The sequence below is a fragment of the Sciurus vulgaris genome (genome assembly GCF_902686455.1).
Source record: "Sciurus vulgaris genome assembly, chromosome: 6".
Taxonomy (NCBI): domain Eukaryota; kingdom Metazoa; phylum Chordata; class Mammalia; order Rodentia; family Sciuridae; genus Sciurus; species Sciurus vulgaris.
Window position 1 is genome coordinate 90,749,346 of NC_136466.1, and position 24,214 is coordinate 90,773,559.

At 39.8% G+C, this 24,214-nt stretch overlaps 1 long non-coding RNA gene across 1 annotated transcript; it reads left to right on the forward strand.

Annotated features, from left to right (window-relative positions):
- The first annotated feature begins 3,627 nt into the window (after positions 1 to 3,627).
- On the forward strand, positions 3,628 to 24,011 carry LOC306663103. Its single transcript, XR_013764350.1, has 4 exons — positions 3,628 to 3,937; positions 20,567 to 20,671; positions 22,460 to 23,357; positions 23,392 to 24,011. It is a non-coding gene; the product is annotated as an uncharacterized lncRNA (long non-coding RNA).
- The last annotated feature ends 203 nt before the right edge of the window (positions 24,012 to 24,214 follow it).

A 24,214-nucleotide genomic window follows, 5' to 3' on the forward strand; every position in this document is an offset into this window, starting at 1 on the left:
CTTTGTCGTGTATCACTGTAAACGAGAACATGATGGCATCTAGGAAACAAGAGAAAATATGTATATTTTTTCTCTTTGAAGTTCTTTCCTAAACATTGACTAGAAAGATTAGATAATATACTTAAGGTATACAGACTATACAAAGAATGAACAAGACTCTCTTGCAACTGTAGAACACTGTGGCAGAAATTTGATTTCTATGTATCATGTACTTCCTAGAGAATTCTGTTCTTTTAGCACTGAGATCCCTGGTGCTCTTGCTTTTACCTCAGAATTGGTACAATCATTATTAAATATTATTTCTAACTTTCAGTTGAAAAAAATGAAAAGAAGTTTATGTGGGAATACATTCGATCTTTATATTTTTATGATAGGATCTCTTGAGAGGTTTGGCTACAGGTAACGACCTTGATGGTGTTATTTCTTGTGAATCTTGACCTTTTTTTTATTCAAGGATTGTGTGCTGGGGCTGGGGATACAGCTCAGTTGGTAGAGTGCTTGCCTCCCATGCACAAGGCCCTGGGTTCAATCCCCAGCACCACCAAGAAAAAAAAAAAAAAAGGATTGTGTGCTGCTATTTGTTGTGAGTAAAATTTCTCAAAAGCAAGGTTCTTGGACCACTTGCATTACCAGCAGTAGAATCTCTGGAAAGAGCCCAGGTATCTGCATTTCACATGTTTCCTATCCATAACTTTTATAAGCTAAAGTATGACACACCATTGACTTGGTTGCAGCTTTAAACTTTCAAGCTTCTAGATCTTGAAATCTTAAACTAAAGGCCAACTATTGACTTTTTTTTTTTTTAAGTCCATTCCTGTCTGCAGGTACAAATCACTTTTTCCCTCTGCATGATCTGAGGTAGCGCCTCACTTGTTTCACTGCCAACTCTTACTTCAGAACCTGTTTACAAATAAAATTTCCAGTTGGTTAAGCATTACCAGTTGGAGCTCCTCCCCACCTTCATCAGCACATCTTCTGGTTCACAAGTTGGGTAACAATGGAAGCTGGAGTTGCTTTATGGAAATCCAGCATTGCACATAGACTTAACTCTACACCAATAAAAGCCTTAATTCAGATGTTTCCTGTATACACTGGACAGATACTTGCAAAAAGTGTTGCATATTTGAGAGCTATAAATCTCTGAATCTATTACTCCAGATTGCATCCCTTTTGAAGATGGGCATGAGCCCACTAAAATATTTATAATCACTTTTCATCCCCTACTGCCAGATTTTTAGATTTGTGCAAATGAGTGGCCACTCAATATCACTTATTCTAGTGGAAGAATTTTGAGGAACACTTAAATGTAAAACAGCATTGTTAAAATTAGAGAATTAGCTGGGTGTGGTGCATGCCTGTAATCACAGTGCTCAGGAGGCTGAGACAGGATGATCAAAAGTTCAAAGCCAGCCTCAGCAAAAGCAAAGCACTAAACAACTCAGTGAGAACCTGTCTCTAAATAAAAATACAAAATAGGGCTGGGAATATGTCTCAGTAGCAGAGTGCCCCCAAATTCAACCCCTGGTACCCACCCCCCAAAAAAAGAAAAAAAAATTAGAGAATGAGTTATGCTGGGGGCGGGGGAGTTGGTCACATTTCATCTAAAATAATTTGAACTCAAATATTTTTACCAACACACTGATAAATCAACTTCATATTGAATGAGCAGCTAATTGGAAACAAACTGAAAGAACATTAACTACATGAGTTGTTTTAATGTGCAAATTTCATCACCTGTCTTATTTATTCCCTTTGAGATATTTTAGAGGGACTAACTTTGAACACTTTTAAATAGTTAAGAGATATTCAGTAGTTGCTCTCACCGAAGTTACTGGTGTGGTCAGTTTTATCATTGCTCCATGCTTTGATGAAAAATTGAGTATTACTTTTATTTCCTCTCTGATCTTACAGCCTTTGTGAGTGTTTTCTTGAAGTATTTCACCTTATTTTGTTAAACAAACGCACAGTTGGATGTTGGTTGCAAAAAGATGAAATAAGGATTAGACAAAAATAGTCCTTCCATTCTCCCTGGGTGCCTCACCCTTTCCTTCAGGTGTATTCTTTGCTTCTGGAACATGGCTAAAACTCCGTAGCCACTTCAGCAGTGTAAGTGTTCAGTTGGTGTGTTTGGTACATGCCTCTACTACTTTGAAGTGTAATTTCTCATTTTTCTGGTTTTACATGATGTAGAATACCACCAGTCATATAATTATATATGTACATGGGGTAATAATGTCTGATTCCTTCTATCTTTCCTACTCCCTTTCCCCCTCCCCTCCCTTCTACTTCTTTTGAAATTCTTACAGTTTATTACTTGCCCAAATGTTACTAAATCTTTTTCTTATGTGTACTGGATGGAGAAAAAAATCATAACCAGCACTTTCTGAGAAACGTTTTAGAAAGTGATATTAACTGACACTACTGAATGAAGGCCACAAAAGATGTCATCTCTGTAACATGAAAATTGAGACTCAGCCCCTGAGGCTCATGTAAAACTATTTCAAAGTGTTAAAACACACACACACACACACACACACACACACACACACACACACACACATGCTGTTTCTCAGTTGTTCCACCCAAACCATGTTAGGCCTCTCAAAAGTAAAATGTCACAGGGGCTTTTCAGTTGTTACTGAGCTCAGCAGCTGTGATGGCCCCTGTTGTTCACGCGGATTTCAATTCAATAAAAATGTTAACTTTGCAGTTCTGGTACTTGTTTTCTTTTATCTCATTTCAAGGCTCTTCACTTTATCTTTAATAAAATAAATAAATAAAGCACATGACAAAACGTTCTCTGATGCCCTCATGTAAATGATGGTTCTGGGACAGAGATTATTTGTCAGTGACTCTAGGAAATGGGAACAGGGTCTTTGCTCCAGGACCCCACCTGTTTTATAGAGGTAGTACATGCCTCCAGAGTCACCATCAAAAAAGAGAGATAATAACCCTGTTTACCATGGAGGGTTCTGATTTGTTGCAGTTTTGCATGTGTCATTCCATTCCTCGTCACCACCTGTTATCTCCATTTTACGGATGAGTAAACTGAGGCTTAGAGGAGAAACCAGCTTGCCCATCACACAGCTAGTAAATGGCAGCAGGTGGGAAGCATGACCCCAGTATCTGCTCTGCAGCACTTCTTCATATTTCTCTTCTGTCTTGATCTATAGAGCAAGATTAATCTTTGCAAAGTGACAATTTCAGTCACCAAGGCTAGATAACCCCTTGATTCCAAAGAGGTAGCAAAAGGGGTTTGGATTGCTGTGTCAAAAGGATTATTCTTGGTGAGTTAGTGTGTCTGAAATGACAGGAAAATTGGAAGGGTGGTGCAAATATTTTTTAAGAACTGGTTATTTCCTCTAGGTTCCCTTTACATTTGAATGTGTTCAGTCTTAGTGTGGTATTTGAAAGTAGAGCAGTGCTTGGTAGAGGTAGGGCAAGATGCAGTTTTATAATATCATTTCCACTCCATATTAAGAGACTATCCCAGCTTATGGTGCATCCAGTTTAAATTAGACATAAGGACATTCTAGCTGAATCCTTAACTCCAGTTTGTAAAAGTTTTATGAGGGAATAATGTAGGAGAAAAAGAAGAAAGTCTCAGTTAAGCACTGGAATTAAAAACCTGGGAGGATGGATGCCAGCAGTGACTCTGGTTAGGTTTACAAGGAGCCTCAAGGATGAATGAGGTTCCAAAAGCTGTCATTGTGTCAGCAGCCTCATCAGCCCCTCCTCCCATGGGTCATCTGACATTGTATTTGCCTTTGAGCCCGGCTTATCCTCAGCTCTAAAGTGAAACTATGCCTCCTTACTAAGCTGTGGAAAAGGCTTCATTAGGTAGAACACTTGAGAGTTCCCTGAAAAATCGTCATCTAAATTATGGATTCATCATTCACCCAATGTAATAAGGAATGTTTGAAGCATTGTTTTCCAGGTGAGAATGATTGAGAAGGGGGAAGGTAGAGAGGCTTGAGGTTTCAAGGTGGAGTGTTTGGGGTTTGTTTTATTGAATACTAAACATACATGTAGCTGCTCTTCTGGTTTTACCTTTCTAAGATTGGGCTGGGAGGCTGGCAGTGGCAGCAGGTGGTTCTGATGTTTTGTGATTGCTTAATTCTCATCGGGGGTCAGATGATTCTACTGTGTGTGAAGGTGGAGCTGTGTCATTTTCAAACCCTGACTGCCCAATTCAACTGACTAGCCAGGCTGGTTTTTCTTACTGTAATTAGATAGTTGGTATAACGTGGGCATTTGTAGATGGACAATAAGAACTCCATATCTAGGTCTATAAAATGCAGGAGAGTGCTTCCTAAAGATAAATCCACACAGTGTGGAGCACTTGCCCAGCATTTATGAGACCCTGAGTTCATTCCCTAGTATCACAAAAAAATTAATTAATTAATTAAAAAGGATGAGCCCACATAATTAGCCAGGATGTTAGAAATAGGGGCTTCCAAAGGAAAGGCTGGCTGCTCTTCATACTTCATGAATTCTGACTGGGCTTTCAAACTCTGTTGTGGGGTTATGTGGGCAGCCCAATCTACTGTCCCAGTCCCATTTCCTGCTACTTCCACTCTCTGCACCCAGTCACACAGGCCCTGCTTCAGGTTCTCAGCCACACTTGCTCCTATACCAAGGCCTTACATGCTATGGCTTTACCCTCTTCCCTTCCTCATTTAGCCAAGTCCTCCTCATCCTAAAGATCACCACTGCAGCATTCCTTAACCATCCAGACTAACTCAGGTCATCCTGGAATGTGCTCTTTCATCTTATGCTTCTCCTCTGTGGCACTTACCATAGTTATAACTGGATACTAATTGCATTATTAAGTTTCATGAGAGTAGAAACTGTTTTGTTCACCAGGGTATCCCCAGCCCCCAGCTTAGTGCCTGGCCTATAAATGGTGCTTGATAATGATTTATTGAAAAAATGCATAATGCAGACTGTTCATAAAGGTCATATTTAAAATTCGTGTGGCTAGGGATTTGGATTACTCTGAGAATCCACTGTATCATTCAGGTTTCTGTACATTGCCACTATATTGTCCCAAAGTCATTATTTAGGGATTGGTTAATGAAGGCAGGTTGGTGTCTATGGCAGACTCACTACTTTGAGAATCCTTTTGCACGATTAACTAACCAAACATTTCAAGGGGGACAGCGCCTTCCGATATTGGCATTGAGACCTCCAGTTACCTCTTAATCTGAGTGCCTAAACAGTCTCAAGATTTGGAGTATGAGATAAAAAGTTGTAAAAGTTACTGTTGTTATTTGTCACAATTTACAGATAGGTTCTGATTTCATTTCCTAATACATTTTTTCAATAGCTTTCTCTCACTTGGTAGATTGCAGTCTAAAATGGGTGCAGTTTTCCATTTTCGTTAAAGCATCTTAGCTTATATTTCCTTAAGTTTTATGCCTAGCACTCATGCAAACTTCCAAGCAGACATTCTGGGGATAATCAAAGGATGTTGAGATTACTGTAACAGTAGGGACTATCACCGACATCCAGAGCTACTGCCTCCATTTTGTAGATGATGAAATGACAATGTCTAAGTGACAGCACATGGCAGAGCAGGATGAGACTCCAGCAGCTTACATACTCTTCCAGGTAGGGCTAAATACAGCCCAGAAGCCACTACTGGAAAATGACACAGACAGGTTGTGCTGAAGTGCCAGACAAGCTGTACCACAGCCTGGGCAGTGAGCCCCGTGGCTCAGAGGAGAGCTGAGCAGACAGCCTGGCTTAGAGCCTTGGCTCTGCCACTCACAAGCCACAGTCTCAAGTTTATAAAGCCCTCCACCCTGGATTTCCCATCTGCCAATGAGATGGTAGCTGCCTCAGAGGTTGTTACCATAATGAATATGCAGAGAGGTACTGACATCGAGTAAACTTGCTATATGCATTGCATATTTTTAAGTTATTTCTCTCCATCTTTTGGATTGGAAAGCCAGCCAGAACTGAACTGGGGTAATTAAGATTTGGCATAACAGTGGCAGACCTCCTATGGTAGAGAGACACAACTCAGACTTTTCAAGGCTCTTCCCCTGATTGCTCTGTGAAATAAGTTTGTGAATCTTCAAGTACCACATTAGCTTCTCTTAGCATCATGGTACCAGTAACCTACACAGAGTGTGATGCCTCTGTTCCAAACTTGAGCTTGATTTTGAATATTTTTCCTATTGTCTTTTCCAGTTGGTCTATATAGAGGACAGTTTTTAAAAGATCCTTTGTGACTAGAAGCCAAAGTGCATCTTGCCACCTAGTTAGTAGAAATGATTGGCACTGTTAATTAAAAAGAAGAAACTTTAGAGGAAAGGTTGCTGTGAAAACAACTCCCTCTTATACCTGTAAGCGTTTCCTCGTCCTCCCAAGGATAGAGTGCATTTAAATAAGCCTTGTCTAAGGAGTGCCAAGAGGGTCTCCAGGGGTCTCGTGGCCACCTGAGCTACAGAACTCTGCAGCTGAGAACAGCTGTAAGGGGACACTGGGGACTGTTGGCAAAACTACCTTTCTATCTACCCTCATTCTTACTGCCTCCCTTTCTGCCCCGTTGACAAGTCTGTGTTGCTATTGTAGCCAATTATCACCACCCCACCTGCTCCTCCTCCTCACTCACTTTTCTTGCCTGAATCCTGCTTCTCCCATCTGTTGACATGCACTTCTTGCCATTTTTCCCTGTCTTTGGTTAAAGATGAATTGACTTAGTGAACAGGCCAATTCAGAGGCAGAGACTTAAAAACAAGATATGAAAAGAATGGGAAGTAAGATTGAAAGTGTTTTATAGTGTTGAGGGGGGAATAATGATGGAACAGAGAGTCCTACACCCTGGGTCTCAGTGCTAGTCCTGGGATTTACCAACCTGTGACACAGGGAAGTTTGTGTAGGTTTCTGGATCTCCCTTCCATCATTTCTGATAAGTAATACCATGGTTATATGAGGATTAAACCAGAGCGACTGTGTAGGGCAATCATAAAGCAACTCTCTTTGTTCTCATGCGTGTTCCTACAAACCCCCTTTGGGGCTATTTGCCTTCAGAGGTGAAATTTCTGACAGATCCAATAATTTCTTTAAAACAGCTACTCTTAGGTAAATCTCATTGTCTGTTTTAGCATGGCTCTCAATTCAGTAACACCCAACTCAAGAACTCTGAAATGCATTTAAAATTAGAGCTGTTCACCCCTTCCAGCTTAGTCCTCGTTTAGGATAGAAGCCAAGTGCTTCTTGACATCCTCCTGCCTCCTCCCACCACTTGGCTACGCCCAGCATTGAAGGAACAAAGAGTGAGCGGTGAGAGGCAGGAAAGGTCTTGGACACTACCGTGGAAGCTGCCTTGGTTTCCTCTGGACAGTGTCAGAGCCCATCCTTGGCACTCTGAACCTCCTCTGGCCTCTCCAGATGTTGGCAGAGCCTTTCATTTGGCTGGCCCTTGCAAGACCCCTTCAACATCTGCCTCTGATAGCATACCCCCAGCCTCTTCACACGGAAAGCTCAGGGGCTTTGTAAATAGCCAGGAGAATGTGCCTACTGGAGGTGTTACATCTGGGCTCTCACCACCTGCCTACTCCAGCCAGAAACAAACGCGCACTTTTGGCCTATGCCAGTCTCAACTCTGCTGTGAACTTATTTTCAGGCACAGACCACACACCAGCCCTCTGAGTTCCCAAGCTTGAGGAGTCACAAGTCACTCTAAGTATCTTCATGAAACTGCTTTCATCAGCCCTGTGGTAACAGGGAAGCACACTGCCAGCTCTCTGCCGAAACCCTCTACTTTCCAAATCGCTGATTTTTCAACTTCTACTCCTTATGCCAGTGAAAGGTGCTTGATTCTAAGGGGAGAAAACTAGGATTCTTTACCACCCTCTCTGTAGGGCCTGCATGTGTGGTTCAGAATCTGATTTTCTGTTGTGAAGGCGGTCAGGGGTAGAGGGCACCAACCATCTTGTGAGTTCCTGAGTCATGGCCTTCACACATTCATTCAACAAATCCTTCAGTGGACCCAAGCTTTGTGTTGGTGGTAGGAAAACGCCATCAAACAAGACACACATGAATTATCCAAATTGATCCCAATTGTGGTAAATGCTGCAGAATAAGTGTAGCTGTGAGAATGAATAATAAGGGGACATAATGCAGTGAGAGAGTAGGGTAAGGCTTCCCTGGGGAAGCAGCATGAAGCTACCTGTCAGATGAGAGGACCAGAGGGACATGTTGGAAAGGCCTGCAGCACTCACAGAATACATGTTTATCCAAATCACCTCTCATTAACAAAAGCCATTTAGGGTCTTGCTTGCTCCTTGTAGAACTTGTTCCATCAATGGCTGCTTTGCCTTTATTGAGGCATTTCTGGGGAGCTGAAGCCCAGACATGATTCCTTCATGGGGGTTGTTGCTTTATCAGAGGTATCTTGGCACTGGAGGTTCTTATCTGGTAGTTTTCTCATGTTACTAATTCCTTCTGAGAAAAACTTCCAAAATAGATAGATGTCATTGTAGTGGGCTAGTGGGCCTCAGGCTGGTCCATGAGATTTCACATGGGAAGATTTGAGCTGGGGAATAACAGTGACTGCCCTTCCCAGAAACTGCTCCATCCTCGCAGAGGTCAGAGGCTGGTGTAGAATGCGTGCACAGAGAGCCAAGCCGGCTGTCACTCCCTCCTGTTGGAGGGGTGGCTCCTGGGATCATAGCAGACAGTCTAGGCCAAGTGGGGAGAGCACTATCATCTAGAGGTGGTTTCTCCCAGAAAAAGAGAAGTGAGTCTGTACTATTAAAATTGCTGACAAACTCTCTCTCTCAGCAGCCAGGCAGGTCATCTATGTGGTGAGACTACCGAGGTTATTGAGGGGCAAGCAAGAAACTGAAACAGCGGGGCTGAGAGGCTGATCCCAAAGAGTGAGAGAAGCTATAGAGGCACTCTTCTGGGAGTGGAAATGAGCAATGGTGCAAGAGTGCAGAGGCTATTTTCTTTTCCACTTGACAATATTCGACATTCATGCCTTTTTTATAATTTTTATTTGTTTTAATTAGCTACACATGACAGTAGAATGCGCTTCAACACATCAGATATAATGGAGTATGATTTCTCATTCTTCTGGTTGTACATGATGTAGAATCCCACCGTCATATAGTTGCATAATGTACACAGGGTAATAATGTCTGATTCGTTCTACTATCATACCTTTTCCAGACATTTTTGCAGATATTCTCAATTGGTTCTCCCTTTAAATTGTGTTTAGCATGAGATGGGACAACCCACCAAGAAACAGGCCTGAAAGGGTCACCCAGGATTAGCCCTAGACGCCAGACCATGCAGGTCTTATCTCACCACTACATCATAATTCCTGTCAGCCTGCTTCAAGAACTTGTTCCCCAACTCTGTACTGATCCCCAAGATGTACCCAGACCAAGGGGACCAGCATGGTCTCCTCACAGCCCACTCACCTTCTCTCTCTGTGAAGCTTAGTTTTCCCCAAAGAGTATTGCAAGTCAAGCTGTTTTTACAGGAGGTAAACTTGACATTGTCCTACCTGTGATCTGAGCCAGGTATTCCTCGTTCCTGCAGATAAACACTTTCATCTACTATGAAAATGCCTCCCTTTCTGCCCTTGAGTTGAGATCTTTCCACAGACCACATCTGGCCCTCCTGGGCTCCCATTTCTTCATGTAAGGATCTCCTCTTGTGTTCAGCCCGGAGGAGTGACGCCATCCACCATGGCCAGACTAAGTTTCTTCTACCTGGCATCTGCAGCATCTGGATCTCCCTTCAGCCTAGAACAAGGGGAAATCTGCACTGTTTTCACACCTTTGTCCTGATTTTATTCTGAATTATCAGTTACAGGATAACAGACACTGATGTTCCATAAGGAGAACCTGACAGCCTTGTTAACCCACTGTTCCCCAGAGCAGTGTTTTTCAGGTGTGTCCTCTGACCAGCAGTAGCAGCAACAGCAGCAGCAGCACCTGGAAACTTGTTAGAAATACAAATTCTCACAACCTGTCCCACCTTACTCAGTCTGAGGCCCATGGAGTGGAACCTAGCAGTCAGTGATTTCAACAGCTCTCTAAGTGATTCTAACTTGAAGCCAAATTTATGCCCTTAAACCCTCTCCATTCATTAGAATTACCTGGGGATTTTTTTTTTTTTTTTTTTTAAATCACACCACTGCTCAGGCCCTGTTCAGACAAAGCAAAAGAACCAGAATTTCTTGGATAGGGACCCACACAGAGGATCAAGTAATGGAAATGAGTGAAAATTGAAGACCACCATCCTGGGTAAGACTTTGGTATCTCCCATGGAATGTCAAGGAATGTTTGTAAGCCTTTCCCAAAAAAGTTGTGTACCCTAAGAAATTTGGAAAATGCTAGATTTAACAGAAGTGGCACTTTTCATTTTATGAAGAACTTTTTGTGACCTTTAATATGTTGATATTTTCTCCAAGAGGGAGTAGAGACCATAGTGTACCCATTTATCAGTCCCTAAGAATCAATATTCCAAGGAACACACATTTTAGAAATGCTATCTTAGAGTTTCTGTTAAAAAGTATTCCTGCAGCAGCTGGTGCCATGCCCCACGCCTGAAATTTCAGTGACTCAAGAAGCTGAGTGAGAAGGATTGCAAGTCCAAGGCCAGCCTCAGCAACTTGGTGAAACCCAGCCTCAAACTAAAAAACAAAAAAGGGTGGGGGTGGGGCGCTCAGTGGGAGAGCACCTCTGGGTTCAATTCCCAGTACTGCCAGAGAAAGAAAGAATTCCTTCAGCAAATAAATTCAGAATGCCATGTACCCATCTCTCAAACCATCTCTTTAACAGAGCTAGGGTCACTGTAAGAAATAGCCATATTCTAAAAATGCCTGTTTTTTGTTTGTACACTCACTCTCGGCAGCTCTTTATTACCCACCACCCTTAACAGGTCCATGTAATTAAATTGTCTTAGAGATTTGTGTTGGGGGAAAAGTCTCTCTCTCCCGGTGAACTGGTACATTTCCTTAAATTAGATAATGAGAGCTCTGGTGCTCACCATGTTGTCTTGTTTGGTCGTCAGTCTGGAAAGCTGAGAACTCAAGTCTTGTGCTCAATTGTAATTGATGGCTTTAGTTTGGGTTTTCTGGAATATTGTTATCTTCCCATAACTGTAGTCAGCAAAGTCTTTTCATCTATGTTTTAATGATTTATGACCTGGTACTATTTATCATCACTTTTTTTTTTTTTTGGTGGTGCTGGGGATGGAACCCAGGGCAGGGCATTGTGCTTACAAGGCAAGCACTCTACCGACTGAGCTATCTCCCCAGCCCAATTATTAGCACCTATTTTCTAACCCCTTCTAGGAGGAGATTAAAGATATATAGCTTTGGGATAGTTCGTAAAAGGAAAAAAGCAATAGAGTTTGTACCTCTATGGGTTTTCTTTCTCTAAAAATTCCTTATGCTATCTGTGCTCAGAAAAGTGAGTCATAAGAACTGCAAAGAAAAATTCCAAAACTGTCCATTGTCCCAGTTCCTATCTCCTATAAAATTTAACATGATAAAATTTTGAAGTTTTAATAGCTACATATTTTAAAGATAATATTTTTGAAAATATGATTGTTTCCTGTTCGATCTCATTATGAGTGTTCTCCACAAATACCTCATCATCCAAGAAATTCTGAATACCTATGCAGCACTTTTTAAGCACATGTCTATTGGTATGTAACAAATCACCCCAGAATTTAACAACTTAAAACACCAAACATAATCTCATCCAGTTTCTGAGGATCAGGACTCTAGAAGCAGCTTAGTTGTATAGTTGTAGTCTGGGATGCCTTACAGAGTTAGAAGCAAGCTATCAACTGGGGCTGCAGTCATCTCAAGGTTTGGCTGGGCTAGAGACTTGCTTCCTGGCTTACTCCCGTGGTTGTTAATTGAAACCCTCTGTTCCTCACCACAGGAAACTGTCCCTAGGCTGCCTGAAAGTCCTCACTAATGAAGGTAGCTTCTCCCAGAGTGAGTGATAAAACAGAAAAAGAATGGAAGTGACTGAACCCAAGATGAAAGTCACTGCCTTCTAAACCTAATTTCAGAAGTGCAGACCCTGATGTTAAATAAAATTTCTATTTTGGGTTCACAACCCCCCTTCAGTCATCCTTCTTTAGGAAGGATGTGTTTTTGTAAAAATAAAAATGAAATTAGGATTCTTCCTGTTTCTTAAAAGCTTTCTCTTTGTCAACCCTTGAGTTGTTACTTAGCTGATTTCCACCAAAAAAAATTCTGACACAGTAGACTGAATGGCTATACAACCCCAAAGAGATTCAGCAAACTACACTACTAGCCAAGGTTTCACTTCTGACAGCCTGCCCCAAGCAGAGGCATCTAACACAAAAACATAAGAGAGAGGCAAAAACAGGAGAAAAGAAAGGTTAAATAAGTAATCACTTATTTAATTCGGAAATAAGGAATCACTTATTTAGCTCGAAAATAACTTTCCAAGCATGATGGTTTGCCTCCAGAACCTTAGTGGAATGAATCATTTATTCATTAACACAGACAGTGGTGGCATGTTTGTCACATAGTAGCTCCATTCTAGGCATTGAAGGTTACACCACTAGCTGCCCTCAAGAGGTTTGCAATCTGAAAGTCAGAGCCAAGCATTCCCAGGGGAATAACAGAGGAAACAAACTCCTAAAAATCCGAATACTTAATTTAACAAACATTTACATAGCTTTCCCTGTATGTCTGGCACTTTTTAAATGCTTGGAAAATAATCATCTACTTCTCAGAACTACCCAGGACAACTATTCCCATTTTATGTATGAGCCACAGAGAGATCGAGTAAGTTTCTCAGGGCCATACAGCTAGGTAGTATGTGACAAAGCTGGATGTTGAACTCAGGCAATCTAATTGTAGTCTATTCTGATCATCATTATATGCTTAAAAAATTATTTGATTTTTGAGTAATCTGGTGTTGATTAAACACTACTCCACAAATAATAAATTTTATCACTCAGTGCCAGCCTAGAAGTTGACCAGTGACCTAAGGTTGAAAGTTTCTCTTTCAAGAAATGTTTCCTTTGTCTGTGTCTATTGGGTGGGAAGTGAACCAAGGTCTACAGAAGACCATACCAGAAGTGGCCTTAGACCAATAAGAGTGGAAAATCAAAAGACGTCACCTTTCTGCTCCTTTCTGGAATTCGAGATGTCAAAGCATGGGCATGGTGGGTCCTCTGGTACAAAACTTCAGATTTCCCTGGGTCTTCCAGTAGGAGCCATGATCAGCTGAGCTATAACACCAGAGTCAAAAATCAGTAGATCATTTCTGCAAAGGAGACCATGGGATGACTGAACAGCCTTCCTACCACTGGTGTGGTGACATAGTAATGGCCAGACAAGAAGGGCAAACCAGAGCTCAGAAAGGAGGCTCTGATGGGAATTCAACAGCAAAAGTTATACTGGAAAAAAAATAACTTTACTTTTAAGTTAATACAGAGATCATAGTAAATAATAAAGGTAAGATGAAGGGTTCTGCCATACTAGGACCAGTTGCAAAGAAGCATGCAGACTCGTGGCCAATGCTGGCAACAGTGCATGATTCTCCATTGTCTCTGTATTAAAAGAAAGAAAGAAAAGAAAAAGAAAACAACGAATACCCTCTAAAAAGTATTGCTTCCCTCCCTTCCCCCCCCCCAAAAAAAAGCCTGCCAGGCATCAAGTCCAGATGCTGAGGTGAATATAACTGGAAATTAAGTGGTAAGGTTGCAGGCCCAGAGAGTGACAGAATAGGCACCAGGCACAAGCCATGGCAAGGGGTGTGGTTTGTATGGTAGGCCCTGAGTGTACCCCCAGAGTGATGCCAAAATGGGAATAGACTCTAAAGAACACCCTGAGCAAAGCAGTTTCACCTGATTATCTTCCTAACTCACTAAAGGAGAAAGTACTGGTGATCAAGGACATCAAATTAAAACAAATTTTAAAAATTTTTAAATGCATCCTTGTGTTTTTCCTAATCAGTTCTAAAAACTCATTTCTGCTTTTTACAAATATTTCAAATAGTATATAATGAATACAGTAAAAAGTATAAGGTCCTTACTCTGACTCACCAATCCCAGACTTGAGAGACAACTGTGAAGAGACTATATCCATGCAGTTTTTAATTTTAGTCAAAAAGGATATCAAAGTATAGACTTGCAACATAAATCTTGACTTAACATTGCTTGAGCATTATTTCATGATAGTCCCTCTTGACCAATTTCATTCTTATTAATAGTTGCAGGTTATTCCATCATTTATATCATAGTGCTTATATTAATCACTGTCAAATGAGATTCAGATTACACCTAATTGTGAAAATTAGAATCATCACCAATAACAGCCAGAGATATTCTTTTTTATCTGAATGGTTTAACATTTCAGTCACTGACTCCTGCCCATAGTTTCTACATTACCTTGCCTCACTCATCAACCTCTCAAAGTCTAAAAAAAAATCCATAAAAGACAAAGATTATATACAGGATTTCAGAAATCATTCATAATACAAAACTTTGAAATACTGTACATCATTGTTTTCTAGAAGTGAGAATGTAAATTGTTTCTTGAATTCATTAACTTTCAGTGGTAGCTATGACTCCATCAGGAGAGAAAAATAAAAGCTGATTTCCTCATTTCCCTACCAATAGTTTTGGACTATTGTTTGTTATTTGGCATGTTTACACTATGTGTTTAGGACTTACAGTAGGTGCATTCTGTTCTCTAACCAGGATGTTGTCTGCATTCCATTAGCCCTAAGTTTTAGTGAATTCAAAGCCCTCAGACCTTCACCTGTGATCTTAGTTTTCCCCTTTCCTGAGACTGTTTCAATTTCTCTCCTAGTCAACTACATTTTATTTCCCCCTTTTTTTTTACATATAAATATTTCTTTTGAAAAATCTGAGGTCTGCTCTGTTCCCATTTGTAAGAAACTTGCTTTTTAGGCCTAGATATTCATGGAATTCTTACAATGTCTCTGTAGTTCAGTAACTTAACCTCCTAGGTCTCCTCATGTTGAATGTTCTATGAACAGGTGCTTTCCTACCTGAAATCTCTCTTAATCTGCACATTTGTATCATCCTTTACTTTAGTGGAGTTTTATTTAATATTATTTGGGGGCATTTTTTTCTGGCTTCATTTGTTCTGTTCTTTACTGCAGGGACATCATTATCCCATATGACTGACTGATGGCTGTCTCTCATAGCTATCATCTTTTCTCTACTTAATTTTATTTATGTTCTTCCCCATCCTTTAAATACTCTTGTCTGACTAAATTTTTAACAATATGTGTTCTAATGGGGTTTTCATTTCTTGATAGTTCCATTATTTTCAATTTCTTTCACCACTCTTTTAGCTGACTTTAACTTCTTTTCCCTGTTTTTCTTTGACCTCCTCTATCTCATCTTAAAATTCATTTCACAAAGAGTTTACATATTTTTATTTCTTTGAGAATGTAGATAAATCTGCATCTGGAACTCTGTTTCACTGGAATAATCTTTCTTAAGAGTTCAATCTTCATTAGTCTTTAGAGTATAGTTTCTCTTTGATGTTTTCAGTTTTTGTCTTTATTTGCTTTTGATTTTTTTGTATATATTTTATTGTATTTTTTAATTTTATTTTTACAGACTGCATTTTGATCCATTGTACACAAATGGGGTACGACTTTTCATTTCTATGGTTGTGCACGATATAGATTCACACCATTTGTGTGATCATATATAATCTGTCTCATTTCACTATCTTTCCTTCTCCCAGTACCTCCCACCTCATTTATCCATATGCCTACGTCTATATGAAAACACTAACTCTACTCTGAAGGAGCGCACTTCTCTCTTGTTTGGCTCTTCTTTTACAAATTGTGGAAAGGAGTTGGAGTAAGCAGAGTCAGCTGGAGAGCTCAAATTGATTCTGATTGCTCACAGGGTTTGTAGCCATATTTGCCATATTCTTTGACCTCAAGCAAGTGAGTTGTCCAGGCAGGATGTAAGGATCATGGTGGAGACTCCCATCTCCAATCATTCCCTAGGTTATTTTGTTTATTTGAAGCTGCTTGTCTGAATTTCTTCAACCAGTGCAAAACTGGTTGTCATTACTGCTTTTTCATACTCTTGCCTCACCTCCTAAATAGGAATTCTATTTGGGGGAAAATACACACATCTTGCCCAACAACTTCCTTCCATCTGTCTGACCATTCTTTCTCCTCTGCAAAATAGAACCAATCCCCTGGGTAATGTTCTGCCTTTTTCCTGTGTATCATCCATACCTTCAGTCCTTGTTCAAAATACAGGTATCCCTGGGACACTTCATATGGCTTTTAGAGACACCTGCATCCTAATTGGAACCTAGAAGGTGTGTTTCAACTCTCAATAGCCTCCCTTGACTTGATCCAGATTCACCATATTTGGCAGGTCATGTGATTTGAGATTTTAGTTACTTTTCAGTTTCATTGTAGATGAATTTTCATATCAAAAGTTCATACTTTTAAAAATCTTTTTTGATACACAACTCAGAGAGACCCTGTCTCATATAAAAAAAAAAAAACTTTAAGTGGACTGGGATGGGACTCAGTGGTTAAGTGATTCTGGGCTCAATCCCTGGTACCAAAAAAAAAAATCTTTTTGATAGGTTTCATGGAAGGGAGAAAACAAAACTTTACCTCCATCTTTTAACTATAACTATCCTTAAGTTTTTAACTCTCTAGTTTATGCACTCCCTGAGTAATCATTTGTTTTCACTTAGTTTCACTTTAAGACATTTATTGAGGATATAATAGATACAGAACAGTATGCAAAATGTTACTAAAGATATAAAAATGAGTAAGACTCAAGACCTACTTTCAAGGAACATATGGTGTAACAGGAACATGAAGAGAAACTCATAAATAACCATAATAAGATATATTAAAATGGGGTCAGTGAATAATCATTGTTATGACAGAGATGATGATGAAAGAAGCTATAGAATTAGACAAGAGTGTGATCAGATTCAGTTGGAGGGACATCAAAAGTCAAACAGAAAGAAAATGATGGGCAACATCCATCCTGTGCAACCTGAGGAAGGTGGCACAGTGGCAAGGCAATGATGGGCTTGGAATCAGATAGATTGGGAAATGACGGCCTGCCTGGGTAAAACCACTCATCTCTGAACATTGTTTTTCCTTTGTAAAATATCCAATATTACAAACCTGTTCTAAGGATCAAATGGGATAATGTATGTCAAGATCACTGAGCAATGCCTGGCTCACAGCAGGTACTTTTATTTGTTTGCAGCACTGGGGATTGAACATAGGGGTGCTCTACCAGTGAGCTACACCCCCAGCCCTTTTTATTTTGAGACAGGTCTCACTAAGTTGCCCAGGCTGACCTCAAACTTTTGATCTCCTGCCTCAGCCTCCAAAATAGCTAGGATTGCAGGTGTGTGCTGCCACTCTTAACTTCACAGTAGGTGTTTTACAAGTGTTTATTTTCTTTCTGAATGAAGTCTCTTTGTATAACATGAGTCATGCCTTAATTACCGTATGTTTTATTAACTATTTTTTAATTTTTTTAAATTTTTAGTTGTAGAGGGACATGATAGCCTTTATTTTTTTATGTGGTGCTTAGGATCAAACCCAATGCCTCACTCATGCGAGGCAAGCTCTTTACCACTGACCTACGACCCCAGCCCTTATTAACTGTTTAACACAAAGTTTTTTAAAAAAACAACCGATCTTTCCCATTGTTAATTGTATGTTATGTAATTGTGTGCCTCTTAACTAAATCATTGCTATAGTAGCCTTCTGTCTGAAAAATCAAATGAGATAATTGCTGTGAAAGGACTCCTCAAGCTATCACTCAATAACCAGTGTAAGGAAATAACTAGTGTGCATGCCGCGGACATTATCAAGCATGGCTGGAGAGTTTCCACTAAACCCAGTGACTCCCAGCTGGGAACAAACAAGACTTGACTGCTTCTCAGCAGACTCAGACATGTGGTATACAACCAGTGTAACATGTCTTACGTTCCCTCCTTTAGAAGAAATCTCAACACCCACCCACTTTGAATAGGGGACACCCTTAGCAGATTTGAACTGGGTTTTACCCAGGTGTGCATTCAAACAAGTCTTGTACTCATGGAAGGCCAGTTTGCTGAGAATTATTAGGGTCTGCCTGTGGCTGACTTGGGACTTGGCCAGTGTTTTCCATGGAGGTGCAACATGATACACGTGAAAGGAAAATAGGTCAGAATCTCCTGTAGATGTGCTGCCTCGCTTCTCAGCTAAAGGTCATTCTTAATCCTCCTACAGCTCCCAGAACATTGTGTACAGTGGTTTTTCAAATGTTCCAGGAAGGAAATGACTCCTATAAAGCAAAACAGGGAACAAATTCTTCATGAGAGCAAGAGACCCCAAATGTTTCACAATTCCATTGAAAGCACTGCAAAGATGAGTTCTAGGGAAATTTCATGGTGGTGTTTTTCCCCATCGTTAGAATTTGAAACCACGTCCCTGGAAAGAACCATGGCTGGGACTTTAACCATCAACCTTCTGTGAAAGAGGACTCTGTGGGCCAGCCTCACCTCACAGGAGTGCAGAAGATGGTATCAAGCATGGCTGGAGGGTTTCCACTGAACCCAGTACTCCCCAGCTGCGAACAAATGAGACTCCACTGCTTCTCAGAGACAGAGACATCAAAAGAAATAGCAAGAATGTCACTCGGACTGCTAAAAACACACATGAGAACAGCTGGGCCTAACCTGGAAGCTGGCTGCTTGCTCCCTCAGGGTCCCCACTTCTCAGGAGGGGTCAGCAGCTGCCCCCAGCCTCCATCTCCCACAGAAGCCATCCCAGTCCCCTTCTAGAACCACGGGCAGGCCCCTGGTCACCCTAAGTGATTTCCAACAGCTAGACTCATATTCTTTATCGGGTTAAAGGAGTTACTTTCAAAAGTAAAAGTACATGCACTGCTCTCTGGATATGATCTCATTTCCACATTTCCTAAATCCATCACCAGCTTACATTCCCTTTTTTCTATCCATAGCACTTCTCTCATCTAGTTTTGACTCAGCCCTTATCAAAGTATGTGTGTGTAGCTCCCTCAGACATTTATCTGGAAATACTGTGTAAGTGACTCAGAAACAAGTAAGAAGGAAGTATGAGCACTCCAGTATTGTGCCTTTGGTTCACTAATTTATTTTCTAGCAGTGAGGCTTTACTTAGCTTTTTGGTACATATTAACAAATAAAAATAAGAATGCTCAAAGGCAAAATATATACATACTTACATATATAAATGCAAATACAAATATGTATATATAAAATTTAGCCAATGTCAAAATAATTTATTGCAAAAGCAATATACATTTAAAGAAAAACATCAGTAGCAACATTTCCTTAATGACAAAACATATTAATAACTATGCCACTGAAAAGGTTAAAGAGTATGATTTCTAAGGTCTACTAAATCCTTTCACTTTCTTAAATGTCTTCTCTACAGAGGTTGCTAATTGTGGAAATCAGTACATTCTTTGCCTCCTTTTAATCCCTAAATTAAAGTCAGTTCTCCTAAGCTTAAAAAAAAAAAAAAAAAAGTTTTATTTTTATAATTATCACATGACATAATCTCAGTTCATAATGGGGAAATGTTTGCAAACGTGCCCAGGTCTAGCCCATTTTTGTGTCAGCCTTCTCAGCTTCCCCCAAGAGGCCTAGATGCCCTCAAAATCAAGATGACTCTAAAACTTTATTTTGATAAGTAGTCTCAAACCTTGAATGTTGTAGGGATATCTGGTCACCTTAGCAAAACACAAAGCAAGTACAGCATTTATTGACTCTAGATTTCAAATTAATTTTACCATTTCTTGCCATTAAACTCATACTACAGAAGCCTGCTTGTTGGGGATGAATTGAGAAAGCTGGGTTTTTTAAATAGATACACCAAGAAAATATGACTAATACTGCTCTTAGTGCACCCAATTCTGGATTAAACCAGCAGCAAAGAAGCATAGGTGCTTACCTTGGGGCCCGCAGACATCCAGGGAGCTCTGAGATTGAACTCTGCTAGTCTATAACACTGGCTGGGGAAAAGACCTATTTATTTATTTTTACTAGCTTTTCATGAAATTAAGCATTTCTTTTGATTACGAAGGTCAGTAACAAACTATTATCATTACTTGTGACTTTGTCACTAACAGTTGTCAAAAAACTTAAATATATAAAGATGTAAATTCATGATAATTTTGAAAGTACAATACTTATTAAGCCCACCAGTAGATCTCATTTACTATATGTTAATATATTAATATCCATGTAAAATAACTCATATTTTTGAAAGCTATTCAATATCTTCAGTACTTGATTTCCTTGTTATCCCATGTATTATACTTTTAGAAACATCATTCTGAGGAAATGCCACAGGCTCTATCATACTTCTAAATGAGACCAAGTTTCAAAATCAAAGATTGAGACTTCCAGTGCTAGGGTTCACAGATGAACTTGAATTATTAGTTTATAAATACATCAATCACGATGGAAGCATGGCAGGTGATAATGACCAATGCTGAAGGAATTTAATTTGGGCATATGCTTCTAACAGAGGTTCAACCCTCCTGGACCAAGAAACTTCAATGAAAGGGTGGAGAGAGAAAAAGAGCCTGTTGTCAGCAAGCTTCGGATCTGCAAGGCAGCCATTGCATAACCCAGGTTTGACTCACTGCTAGCCTCCTTTATTCAACTTGCTGAAATTATGATATTCTTGTCTTCAAGGATGATTACAGGTTACTAGTCCCACAGGTTCAAAACTGCCCTCTGCAGTTTTTGTAAGTTCCTCTGACTCTATATTTATTGTCCATGAGTTCTCTGATTCTTTGCCCTGCAAGTTCTAGCTTCTGACTTTGACATAGGGTTCACTAGAGAAGGAGGACCTTTGTGTCCTACAGAGACCATTACTACTGGACTTCCTCCCTGAGGTTCAGCTGATTCATATTCTCAATAGCTGACTCAGTCATGACTCAATAATGACAACATCATTTTATAAAATTTGAAGAGAACCATGGACAGAAATAGAAAGGGGAAACATGTAAAATGAATGATAAGAATAAGAAGAAAGCATACCAAATGAATGATTCCCAGTGTTTCCTTTGACTTGGTATAAAATAGAAACCTGACTAATAATAATACATAATTTATATTTGAATAGAGCTTTGATGGTCATTAACTTGTTTGATGTTCATAACGACTCTGTGAGGTAAGCAGTTGTAGAAGCTGAATCTCAGAGACCCTAAAGGACCAGCCAGAGGACATGGACCCGCAAATGGCGCAAGAGTTAGCATTAGGGTTAGGCCTCCTGCTCTGCAGATATGGTTGGTCTTTCCCTTAAATGAAAAGCCTGAAGATCCCCAAACCCTTAAGGTTGCTGTTCTAGTAAAACTTGACTCAAGAGGCTGAGGCAGGAGGATTACAAGTTGAGACCAGCCTCAGCAACTAAGCAAAACCCTAAGCAACTTAGGAGATCCTGTCCAAAATTTTTTACAAAATTTTAAGTGTGCTCAGAAATGGTTTAGTGGTTAAGTACTCCTGAGTTCAATCCTAGTACCAAAAAAAAAAAAAAGAACCTAAGTAAGGAAGACAAAATAGTAAACACAAGCAAATTTACTAGGCTTTCTGAGATAGTTTATGACACAGAAGATAGAAAAAGACCCAGATGCATCTTTGGTCATTTTGAGGGTAAGAAAGAAATGATAATATACATAGAAGGATGGACCCAGTCAAAGAAACTAGAGGGCAAAAACAACTGAGAATCTACTGTAAGTTGTATTTCAATTTTTAGCAAGTTTACTGCTAATCTATCATGTTTGATTCATTTTGATATATATACAAGACATTCCCCATGCTGCCACTAGGCTGTATGATCTATGATACAAACAAAAACATCTTGATTTTAAAATATATCTCTCATATATTTTGTTGAGTAACACCCAACAAAAAAATATTATCTAACATTTTTGGTCCTATCCACAAATAGGTAAATAACTTCAGCTTTGAGTTCTTTTGTATTGAAATTGGGAAAATGTTTTGTTTTTAGTGTGTGTGTGTGTGTGTGTGTGTGTGTGTGTGTGTGTGTGTTTAATGACTTCTTTAGTGCTCATAAAAAGAAAAGGGGGCAGGGAGTATGGAAAGCTCTGACTGATATCTAAGCAGAGAATGTACAGGTGGTTGCTCCACAAGTTTCCAGATCCTGATTTGAATCTCAGGGGCCAGAGCTCTGTATGCCTCACAAAAGGCCCTTTGAAACTCCCTTCCCTTCCTGGTTTGACAAAGCCTTAGATGACTGACCTTTGGGGGACAGATGCATTGGTTTGGCTTGGCCTGTGATCTTCTGTGAAGAACTGTGAGCTGAGCCACCTTTGCCAGTCCAGGAACTGCAGCCTACTTCCTCCATTATATTTAGCTCCTCAGTTATTTTCCTAATGAGCTTCTGTTTGCCTCCAGCCTTCCAGCCAGAAGACACACGTGTGCAAATCATAAACTAAATATCCAGTACTCAGGACCTGAAAGGAACTATCCTATAAGTTTTGAAATACATTCACTCTGGAGCTCTTGCTGGGGCTGCCCTTGATCCTGGCCCTGAACTGGACAGGCATGCTACTTATCCTCCAACTAGAGCTGTCCCCAGCCTCACACCTACATTCTCTCAAATGACCACCTCCATCACTGCCCTCACCTCCCCTTGCTACATGTGCTAAGGTAACTGACCGACCAACTGGCAGCAATATACAGAGAGATGGAAAAAATTGAAAATATTTTAATTAACCAGGTAGTCACCCTGGGAGAATTTTTTTTTATATTTATCTGTGACTTTGAATAATCTTTAGTTTTAATTTTATATAGCAGGGTGGTAAAAACCAAGTCTTAATATTTTTGATTCATGGGAACTCTAAATGTCTTTTTCAGGTGTTGCTTACTAGAATTCTACAAGTTGGCTTTTGCTCCTCCCTGCTACCCAAAATTAATGTGACTCAGAGAGTCAAATCCTGCTGGGAATCTAGAACTTGTCAAGCCTCAATCTGCCTTAACATGAATTGTTTAGCTCCTATCATCCCACTGTCATAAGGCCCCAATTAATTCAGGGAATTGCAGAACCCAGTGTTTTCAAAGTAGTTAAAGTCAAATGATGAAGCTTTATTCCTCAGTTTCATAGTAGTTTGGAATATTCATTTTCATAGAGTTAATGAACTAAATACATATGGTTATGTTTTTCACCTATGCAAAAAGCTTGCATGATCCCAATATCTCATGTCTCCTAAAAGACGTATTTATATATTTTAATTAGGTCCCACATAGACCCACTATATAAAATAAACATTGATGATTTTTTAAGACGTAAGAGGTGCTGAGTAGCAGAACTCTACCTAAACTATAAGAAGCAGTTTGCACAGGAAGGTGAACGAGCCTGTGGGTGAGTTGCCCTTGGGAGTTCCCTCGGGTGAGGACATGGTTGTTGAGCGAAAGCAATTGAACCATTTCTGCTCCAGGCAACACCAGATGGGTTTAAAAAATCTAGAGACCTGAGATTAATTTAGTAGCTTTAGGTATCAACAAATTCTGTATGAACTCATCCTGAGTACTGGGTACACAAAAAAAAATAAATAAACCAGGTAGAGAATGTACCTCTTTTAAAGGAATTACAACAGTATTTACAAAAACAACTAATGACAATGACACAAAACAAAAACAAAAAAACTTGCCAAGACTAAATATTTTTAAAAAACTTCATTTCCAAAAGCACTTAAATATAACATAGGTATTTTTAAAAATATGGCCTTGGGCTGGAGAGATAGCTCAGTCGGTAGAGTACTTGCCCTGCATAGCACAAGCCCCTGGGTTCGATCCCCAACACCTCCAAAAAAGAAAAATAAATAAAATATGGCCTTAAGAATAATTTTGGAGGACTAAGGTTATGGCTCAATGTTTGAGTGCTTGCCTAATACTTGAGGCAATGAGTTTGAGCCTCAGCACTACATAAAAATAAAATAAAGGTATTGTGTCCACCTAAAAAAATATTTTTTAAAAAAGAATAGTTTTGGAAATAATAAAACTATATACAGAAAATCTAATAATTAGATTTGCAGTGGAATTTTTTAAATTATGTTTTCAGAGTTCAAACAACCAATATGTCCCCTTACCTCCAGTATCCCACATGTCCTTGCTGGGTAAGAATGAAGGGACAGAAATTGCAAGATCTAC